Genomic DNA, 10,216 nt, shown 5'->3' with positions numbered 1-10,216 from the left:
AAAAAGAAATGGCATCACGAACACCACAAACATCATAAAAAATAACATTGCAAGATTTATCTTGCAGTATCATGTTGTCTATGTTAGACCAATATTTGTAAGCAATGGTTATTCCCATTTATTTACTAATCACTAAAGCTAGTGAAGAAGAAATGAAAGTAGCGTTCTACCAACATCTTCAGTTTAAAATTGATTAAGCAATCAAGATGCATTGGAAACTGCTGGTGATTGAAATGCAAAAGCTGGAAACAAAAAGGATCAGTAGGTGGAAACCATGGCCTTGGTGATGGACCGAAGTCAGCGATTGCATCATAGGGCTTTGCAAGGCCACCAATTTTTCACGGTAGTTGACTTTCTTCAACAACACAAACGGTAACTATACATGTGGACCTGCCCAGATGGAAAACACAGGAATTACATGGACTCCTCTGTAGGAAGATATAACGGAGAAGCTCATATCATCAGCCAAAACAAGGCCAGGAGCTGTCTATGGAAGAATCATTTGGGCATATGCAAATTCAGGTTGAAGTTGAAGAAAATTATGCCAAGAAGAGAACACACATGCAACCTTTTCAGAATATTCTCCCCAAGTTTAGAAACCATGTCAGGAACAGACTGGATACACTGAATACTAGGGACCGAAGCCCAGGAATGTTCAGGAATGGCATGAACGCATCCGACATAAAGAGAACCGCCATTAAAGCTGGAGGCACAGGGAATCCAGGGTGGATGATCCCTTCAGGACCAGGGCTGTGAGGGGCAATGCTGGGAGAGTGGATTGGAAAGGGGGAACTGATTACAAGGATCCACATGTGACCTCCTCCCTGGGAGATGGACGGCAGGGAAGGGGGGTAAGGGAGACTCCGGATAGGGCAAGATATGGCAAAATAACAATCTGTGGATTATCAAGGTCTCACGAGGGAGGGGGGAGCGGGGAGGGAGGGGGAAAAAAGAGGACCTGATGCAAAGGGGTTAAGTGGAGAGAAAATGCTTTGAGAGTGATTATGGCAAGGTATATACAGATGTGCTTTATACAATTGATGTATGTATATGTATGGATTGTGATGAGTTGTATGAGCCCCTAAGAAAATGTTAAAAATAAATAAAATAAAATAAAAAGCAAAGATTAAAAAAAAAAGACCAAAATAGTTAGTGTAAGAGACACTCATAGTTCGAGACTTGAAGTCTATACTCAGGGTGCCTCCTGAACAGAAAGGGCCCCTCTGTTTGCTTTCTGGGAAATTCTTGTCTCCGCCCCTCTAGTGCCTCTCAGGTCTTGGAGATCCCCATGTGGCATCTGCCCTTCCCCCACCCCAGCTGGTTTGCTTGCTTCTGAGTCTCATCAGTCTTCTATTTACCTGAAAGGTGGAAAGTGGTTAGGTTGAAGACCTACAGCCCGTCCACAGAGAAGGCCTCTTTAAAGTAATAAAGAAAACTCTGTTCCTAAATGAGATTGCTGTATATACTCGTGTGTAAGCCGAGTTGTTCAGCACATTTTGTATGCAGCTTTTGTGGTAAAATTAGGTGCCTCGGCTGATATTCAGGTCGGCTAATGCTCGAGTATACGGTACATCCACAAGAATAGAGGTTAAGATTTATAACAGATATTTTGAGGGGACACATTTCAATCTAAAGCAAGCCTCATACTAAGAAGAGTTAGAAAAAGGAGCTGATGATGAATTGCTGACAAGAAACCTGGGGAATCTAGGTGGGGCAGCGGGAGCAGCTGTTGTGCCTGAATATTTAAAGGGGGTCAGGTCCTAGCAAAATAGTGAAACCATGGTGCCATCCAGTGAGTGCGGACTCAAAGGAGCCCTAGGAGAGAGTAGAACTGCCCCGTAAGGTTTCCAAGCCTGCACATCTTACAGAAGCAGACTGCCAAATCTTTCTCCTATGGAAGATCTAGTGGGTTTGAACGAGTGACTATTGGGTAACCGTTGAGTGCTTAAACACTGAGTCATGGGGCGCTTTTCTGAGCAGGATGTTAGTCTGGGTAGACTAGAGAAACAAATTCATAAGCACTCATGTGTGTGCAAGAAATAGCTTCAGATAAAAGAGTAATCGTACATTAAGAAAACATCCCAGCCCAATTCCAGATCAAGTCCATAAGTCTAATATTAGCCCATATGTCCAATACTAGTCCATAAATTCCTCTTTAGACTCACATGGCCATGTCATAAATCTGAAGTCGGGAAGAACACAGCCCAGTGGGTAGAAAGTCTTGTGGATCCAGTGGTGGTAGAAGCATCTCAGCACTGGCAGGCTACATGGCTCCTCCAGCTCAGGGCATTAGCGTAGCTCCATTTGTCTTATCAACTACAATATCTCCCAGGAAGTGAGCCTGTGTCCTGTCTCCAGTGAGATATTTATCTCCTTAGTTCCTCCGAATGAGGTCATCAAGCTGCGACCTGATTGACAGGCTAACCTCCACCCTTCACTCCTAAGTTTCCAAATTGACCACAGATTATGTACCTACCACAGGTGGTGGTGGTGGTGGCTGGTGCCATCAAGTTAGCCCTGACTCAGTGACTTCTTGACCAGCAGAATGATTATGTTCTCAGTCCTGTGCCTGCTCACCATCCAGTCTATTGTTGCAGCCTCAGTGTCAAGCCATCTTGTTAGGACCTTCCTTGTTTTCCATGACCCTCTACTTCAGCGGTTCTCCATCGGTGCGTGGCGACCCATTCACAGGAGTCGCCTGATCCATAACAATGGCAAAACTGCAGTTATGAAGCAGCAACAAAAATAATTTTATGGTTGGGGGAGTGTCACCACAACATGATAAACTGCATTAAAGTGTCACAGCATTGGGAAGTTGAGAACCACTGATGTCCTTGAATCTAAGGGACATTCTGGCTGTTTTTGTTTTTTTTGAGTTAGTGAGAGTGAGTGAGTGAGTGAGTGAGTGAGTGACTTAGTGAGAGAGTGAGTTAGTGAGAAAGTGAGTGAGTTAGTGAGAGAGCGAGTGAGTGTGAGTTAGAGAGTGAGTGTGAGTGAGTGAGAGAGTGAAAGAGTGAGTGAGAGAGTGAGTGAAAGAGTGAGTAAGAGTGAGTGAGAGTGAGAATGAGTGAGTGAGTGAAATAGAGAGTGAGTGTGAGAGAGTGAGTGAGTGAGAGAGTGAGTGAAAGAGTGAGTGAGAGAGAGTGAGTGAGTGAAAGAGTAAGAGTGAGTGAGAGAGAATGAGTGAGTGAGTGAGTGAAATAGAGAGTGAGTGAGTGTGAGAGAGTGAGTGAGAGAGTGAGTGAGAGAGTGAGAGTGAGTGAAAGAGTGAGTGAGAGAGAGTGAGTGAAAGAGTAAGAGTGAGTGAGAGAGTGAGAATGAGTGAGAGTGAGAATGAGTGAGTGAGAGAGTGAGTGAGAGAGAGTGAGTGAAAGAGTGAGCAAGAGTGAGTGAGTGAGAGTGAGAATGAGAGAGAGTGAGTGAGAGAGTTGGTGAGTGGGAGAATGAGTGAGTGTGAGAGAGTGAGTGAGTGTGAGAGAGTGAGTGAGAGAGTGAAGGTGAGTGAGTGAGAGAGTAAGTGAGTGAGTGAGAGAGTGAGTGAGTGAGAGTGAGTGAGTGAGTGTGAGAGAGTTAGAGAGTGAGAGAGTGAGAGTGAGTGAGAGTGAGAGAGAGTGAGAGAGTTGAGTGAGTGAGTGAGAGATGAGAGAGTTGAGTGAGTGAGTGAGAGAGTGAAAGCGAGTGAGCGAGTGAGTGAGTGAGTGAGAGAGTGAGAGAGTGAGTGAGTGAGTTAGAGAGTGAGTGAGTGAGAGTTGAGTGAGTGAGTGAGAGAGTGAGAGAGTGAGTGAGTGAGAGAGAGTGAGTGAGTGAGTGAGTGTGAGAGAGTGAGACAGTGAGTGAGTCTGGCTGTATTTCTTCCAAGACAAAGTTCTTTGTTGCTTTGATAGCCAATGATATTTTCAATATTCTTTATCAGCACTACAATTCAAATGCATCATTTCTTCTCCTGTCACCTGTTCTCATTTATTTTCCAGCTTTCAAGTGCATATAAAGTAATTGAAAATACAATGGCTCGGGTCAGTTGCACCTTTAATCCTCAAAGTGATATTGTTGCTCTTTAACATTTCTAAGATGTCTTTTGCAGCACACTCACCCAATGAAATGAACACACTGTTTGATTTGTCACCACTCCTTCCATGAGGATTGACTGTGGATCCAAATAAAATGAAATCCTTCACAACAATGAGACATTTCCTCAAACGATTTGTGAGTTTCTCTGGGGTGCTGCCATGATTCACAAAACCCAGAAACACGACGGAAGAGAGGAGCGGGTAGGGGGTGGCTGAGATGAAGCAGAATAATATCATGGAAGAGTTGGACATTTGGGGCCTCATCTCTCCCCAACTCCTTGGGACCAGTCTGGTATTAATCCTTGTGAAAGAGATTATTACCACTTTCGCATTCTGTTGGATCACCTTTCTTTGGAATGGTACAGACACGGATCTCTCTCCATTGGTTGGCTAAGTAGGTCTTTTCCTTAATTTTTGGCACAGTCTAATGCAGTGGTTCTCAACTTTCCTGACGCCGTGACCCTTTAATATAGTTCCTCATGTTGTGGTGAACCCCAACCTCCAACCATAAAATTATTTTCATTGCTACTTCATAAGTATCATTTGCTACTGTTATGAATCGGGCAACCCCTGTGAAAAGGTTGTTCGCTCTCTAAAGGGGTCGCGACCCATAGGTTGAGAACCATTGGTCTAATGCGTGCTTTCAGCACTCTTCGATTTGCTGAAACATTTTAATTGGCATTCCATCAATTCCTGGGTGCTTGCTTATGAGGAATGCCTTCAAAGAAGTTTGGACTTATCCCTTCACTATCGTCAGTTTGTTTTTTTAAATCACATTCGACCTTCTAAAAGGAATGAAACACAACTAAGAGTTTGGGGTACAGTGATTCCTGGTATTCCTTCCATTTCTTTGGAAGATTCCTGCATTTTTCAATATTTGCTCCATGCCGTTGTTAGGTGCTATCAAGTCCATTCTGACTCATAGACACCCTACGTGCAACAGAACTAAACACTGCCCAGTTCTGCACATCCTCAACGTCGTGTGTTCAAGCCTGTCGTTGCGGCCACTGTGTCAGTACACCTTGTCAAAGATCCTCCACGTTTTCACTGTCCCCCATTTTATCATGCATGATACCCTTTTTCAGGGACTGGTCTCTCCTGATAACAAGTGTCCCTTCCTCACTTCTAAGGCACATCCTGCTTGCATTTCCTCCATGGCATCGTTGTTTGTTCCTTTGGCGAGGCATGGTGCTTTGAATACTGGTTCCCGACAACATAATTCAAAACCATCGATTCTTCTTTTGTCTTTCTTATTCAATGTCCAACTTCCATATGCATATGAGGCAGTGGAAAACACCATGGCTTGGGTCATGCATATCTTAGTCCTCAAGTAATATCTTTGCTTTTCAACACTTTAAAGAGGTCTCCTGCAGCAGATTTACCCAAAGTGATGCATTGTTTCCTCTCTTGATTGCTCCTTCATGAGCATGGATTGTGGATCCAAGCAAGATAAAATCTTTGACAGTTTCAGTCTTTTCTCAGTTTAGGGTAATATTACTTATTTGTGCAATTGTGAGGATTTTTACTTCCTTTACATTAAGTTCAAATCCATATGGAAAGCTGCAATCTTTGATCTTGCTCTGCACGTGCTCCAAACCCGCCTTTTCAGCAAGCAAGGTGTGTAAGCCGTCCTTCCAGTCTGACGCGTTCTTCTTCGCGTTCCAGCGTCTCACATTGTTTACTCAGTATACCGACTGAAGAAGTTTGGTGAAAGGCTCACCCTTCATGCACGCCTTTTCTGCTTTTTAATTTGTTTCTGCTTTTAAACTATGTCGTTTTCCCTTGTCCTGTTCGCATATGCGCCTCTTGATCCACAGACTGCGGGTTCTGCATGAGCACAACGGGGTGTTTTTTTCTAAGAAGATCCTTATTGTTTTCAAAGCTATCCATAATTTGAGACGAGCCACATAGTAAAGTGCCGGTTTGAAGTCAGCAAAACACAAACAAACAGCTTTCTGGTATTCTCCACTCTGAGCAAGATCCAGGTGATGTAAGTCATGAATCATTTGAGTCAGTCTTGAATTTCTGGCTGCTCCTTGTCAATGCACTGCTGCAACCATTATTGAATGAACTTTAGCAGCATTATATTGGCATATGTTATCAATGATATTGTTCCATAATTTGCACATTCTGTTGTGTCGTCTCTCTTCTCTTTGGAATTGCTACACATATGACTGAGGAAGTTCGGCCTTCTCAATGTAGAGTCAACCATAAAGTTATGTGTGGAGTAATGCGTTGGGCCCTTTAATTACTCATGGGAATTGACTCAAAATGAGAAGATACAGTCTCAAACATCTATTAATAATTCAAATTTTGGAATGAACAAAGTATGAATCTAGGAAAATCAGAATTATTCAAAACCGATATTCGTTAGATGGTTTCTAAATCCATGAAATACATAGGATAATACTCCTAATTTCTGCTTATATATTTTTACCTTGCCATTCTTAATTTCCTCAATTTAAGAATTTGCAGGGTACTCTTTGGCATCAAAAAGAGAAAAAAAGTATTACATTTTACTTAAGTAAAGTACATATTTTGAGAACTTTATCAACATCTACTTAGTTCTGAAACATACATTATATATATGTATATATATACATATATAATTTCATTTGGGACTCTTACAGCCATTATAATAATCAATGGATAAAATTGATACATCAAATGTATGAAGTATATTTGTACCATCATCATCGTTTGTATGTTGATACCATCATTTTCAAAACATTGTCTCTCTACTTGAGCCCTTGGTATCCGTTTCTCTTTTTATCCTCCTTGATAAACTATAGGTTGTTATTATTTCCATATTTTACACCATCTGCTGTCTCCCTTCACCCACATATCTGTGGTTTGTCCCCCTGGGGAGGCAGGTTATATGTTAGTCATTGATATATGTTCCCCCTTTCCCCCTCTTTTCGCCCCACCGTCCCCTACTCTCATCACTGCTGCCATTACTGTTCCTGGGGGGTTTATTTGTTCATCTCCCTTAATATTTAACATGTAACTACAAGTACATAGACCTAGATCCCTATCATTATATATTAATTATTTACATGCCTATGTTTACATCTCTATAAATGTCTCTTGCCTACTAGTTCTTTCCTCTATTTCCTCTCTTTCATTTTCCCTTATGTCTATCTATATAATATAGGCAGGATAAACAATCCTAAGAAGAGAAAACAATTGGACTGAAGGTTTCACAGGGATCATGGGAGAGGAAGAGTGGGAGGATCAAAAGGGGGAGCCAACAAACCCAGGGATAAGGAATGACAAAGGATCTAAAATTGATGGCAATGAGGGCGTGCAATACCTCTCTGCAATGTAGCAGAGAGGAATTACTGAGAGCCAAATGAAGGTTGAACATGATAGTGGAGCAGGAGGAAAGTAAAAGGAAATAGAAACATGTAATTTACATTTAGTATCTCACTCACAGTTATCCAATTGATTATGACTTACAGTGACCATATCACACTGGGTAGAACTTCCCCTGTGAATTTGTAAGACTGTAACTTTTTATGGAAAGTAGAAAGCCTTATTTTCTCAGGCAACATGCCTGGTGGTTTTGAACTGTTGACTTTATAGTTAACAGCCCAACACATAAAAATAATTGAAATTTGCTTTCAAAATATTGTCAAAAGTAATTGAAATTTGCTTACAAAATATTGTCAATTCACAAAATATTGTCAATATATTTGGGAAAACGATACATGTTTCTTAAGGAAAGACAACTGGTTTCAATGGGGTTGGTAAACAAAAGGAGTAGATTTTTCAGCTGATACCAGAACTCACTGGGAACAAGTCTGAAATGTTCTTCCATGAGGGTCATAGAACCTGAGCAACACCCAAATGATGTGTTAACACTGAGTGACTTAGTGTTGGGTAATTTACTTAAGCATATAGTTGGAAACAACTTAGCAAAACAATTTTAAAGGAAAAAAATGTTTCCTGAAAAAGAATGTCTAAAGAGAGTGATAAGTTTATTTTCTGTCATTGGAAGTATAATGGATATGCTAATCAAAGTCCACAGTGAGTTGTCTTTTTTCTCCAGCAATATAAATGTATAAGGAAATTCAAATTGATTGAATTTTGTAAGCAAGAAGGCAGGCAATGTAAATGAATAGAAAAAGGCTCTAGAGACAATGGATTTGCTTCTTTGAAAAGGAAGCAGCCAAAAAAAAAGAAAGAAAAGGAAGCAGCCACTGCCTTTTTAGGTTTTGCCTCTCATTGCCATGTGGGAATTAGAGGACTCATGGTATCATAGAATTAAATCATTGAAAATTATTGAATAATTTAAAATATAGATATCATGTGAACACTCCAGTATTTACATTTTATCAACTCTTAAAAAGTTACTCTGTTAGTTAAGCCTCAAAAATAGCAAGGACACAATTTTATAGCAAAAAAGGTGATAATTGTATTGATAAACTTTGAAGCTATTATGGTAAAGATTATAATTAATATTTGATGTTAAAATAAATTTAACTTATTGGTTACTTTCAACTTTTTTCCCCCTTGTTTTCCTTACCTCTGCCAATTCTGTGTACTAAGTTATGTTTGTAATATTGATACAAATCCTATCCCTTAAACAATACTGGTTTGTCTCTGTTCTTTTTCCTTTAGATTCCAATTTTTGGCCATGTTTCATATATGAAGATATGCAAGAAGATAACGTTGATCATCTATGAATCTACGTCCATCAGAATAATAAACAGAATCCAAGACCTGAATTCTGTTTCAGGTTTTGCCTACAGTCTGCTAAAATTGAGATATTAAATGCTCAACAGTAATAGTGAAGTATATGTACTAGCTAACAATAGGTAAGCCTTTGAGGCCTTAAAAACTGTTTTGAATACAAATGTTTAAAAGCTATAACCTACATTTTATGCTGTCTGATGTAAACTAGAAATTTGCCATGGATTTGTATTTTGTTCTAATACAACTTCAGCTCCTTTCAACAATTGCAACAATAAATGATGCAAATCAAGAGAATGAAATACTTACCTTTATTACCTTTATTTACTAGATTACCAAAGATTGGAAAGATTGAAAAGATCCATTCTTGACATCGATTTAAAGTGCCGGGTTCCTTTTCACTCTATGAGGAAATGTAAATAAATAAAACTCTTGGAAATTCAGCTCAGAGATCTGTTTTCAGATTTAAAACATTCATTCATGCCCTTTGATTCCGCAATTCCATTTCTTGGAAGCTCACTGAAGCCCTTTGTATAATAGTAAATCAAAAGCAACAACTAATGTTTATTAATGAGTTAATAGCAGAAGAATTAAATAAATGTTGGCACAGCCAGTCTATTAAGTGTTTTTCATTTACTAAAATAATTATATATATTTATACTGATTGACATGGAGATAATGGTCTATGGAAAATTAAAAAGTAAAATTGGAACACTATTTTTATTATGGTCCTTTTTAGGGTTGAAGTACGCATAATGATATGAGATAGAGGCAGTACTAGAGACAGATTTTAAAAAGTAGTGTGGCATTGTAAAAATGATTATTTAAGCCATTTTTTATTTTAAGCAGTGTATAATCAAAAGACAAAACTTACTGCCATTGAGTCGATTCTAACTCATAGAGACCCTGTGGACAAAATAGAACTGCTCCTTTGTGTTTCCAAGGCTGTAAATCTTTACCAGAACAGAAAATCTCACCCTTCGCCTTACACAGGCTAGAGGTTTTGAACTGCTGACTTTGCAGCTAATGACCCACCATATAATCCACAAAGCCACAGAGCTCCTGATAATAGTTTATGTATCTTAAATTTAACTTTTAAAAAATTACATGTTATTTAATTCAATAATCATTTCGAATGGACATTGTAATTAAAATGGTCAATTAATTTAAAAAGAAAAAATTAATTGAAATATCTATTTAGTACACTCTGACATAATAGTCGGAGGAACCCTCATGGCGCAGTGGTTACTTGTTGGGCTGCTCACTGTAAGGTCCACGTCTTGAAGCCACCAGCCATTCTGTGGTAGAAAAACAATCGTGCCACGTCTTAGACGGTTTCTGTGACTCAGAAACTATTCGACAGTAAAGAGAAAGAGAGACTATAATGGTAGAGGTGCATCAGAAAAGAAAAAAACACCCTTAGTGAGATGGATTGACACAGTGACTGCAGCAAT

Source organism: Tenrec ecaudatus, chromosome 12 (assembly GCF_050624435.1).
Source record: "Tenrec ecaudatus isolate mTenEca1 chromosome 12, mTenEca1.hap1, whole genome shotgun sequence".
NCBI lineage: Eukaryota > Metazoa > Chordata > Mammalia > Afrosoricida > Tenrecidae > Tenrec > Tenrec ecaudatus.
Note: the sequence above shows the minus strand (reverse complement) of the source record.